Source organism: Penaeus monodon, chromosome 21 (genome assembly GCF_015228065.2).
Source record: "Penaeus monodon isolate SGIC_2016 chromosome 21, NSTDA_Pmon_1, whole genome shotgun sequence".
Taxonomy (NCBI): Eukaryota; Metazoa; Arthropoda; class Malacostraca; order Decapoda; family Penaeidae; genus Penaeus; species Penaeus monodon.
Window position 1 is genome coordinate 16,876,320 of NC_051406.1, and position 730 is coordinate 16,877,049.

The window sequence follows — 730 nt, forward strand, 5'->3', positions numbered from 1 at the left end:
GGAGGGAGGAAAGGGGAAGGGGAAAGGACGGAAAAGGGGGAAAAGGGGGGAAAAAGGGGAAAAAAGAAAGGAAAAAAAAGGGAAAAGGAGAAAGGGAAAAAAAAAAGGGGGGGGGGGGAAAGGGCGAAAAAAAGGAGAAAAAGAGGGGGAAAAAGGGAAAAAAAAGGAGGGAAAAAAAAGGAAAAGGAAAAAAAAGGGGGGAAGGAAGGGGAAAGGGGGGGGGGAAAAGGGGGGAAAAAAAGGGAGGGGTGGGAAAAAGGGGGGGGAAAAAAAAGAAAGAGGGAGGGAAAGAGGGGGGGGGAAGGGGAAGGGGGAACGAAAAGGGAAAAAGGGGAGGGAAAGGAAGGGAAAGGGGACGAAGAGGAGAAAGAGGGGGGAAAGGGGAAGAGGGAAAAAAAGAGGGGGAAAGGGGGAAAAAAAGGGGGAAGCCCCAAAAAAGGAGAAAGGGGGAAAAAAAGGGGAGAAAGACAAAAAGGAGAAAGAGGGGGGGAAGGGAAGACGAAAGGGGGGAAAGGGGAGGAAGGGAAAAACGAAAAGGGAAAAGAGGGGGGAAAGGGGGAAGACGAAGGGGGAGAAAGAGGGAGGAAGGGAAGACAAAAGAGGGGGAAAGAGGGGGGAAAGGGGAAAGGGAGGGGAAAAGGAGAAAGGGGGAAGGAAGGGAAACGAAGAGGGGGAAAGAGGGAGGAAGGGAAGACAAAGGGAAGGGGGAAAAGAGGGAGGAAGGGAAAGG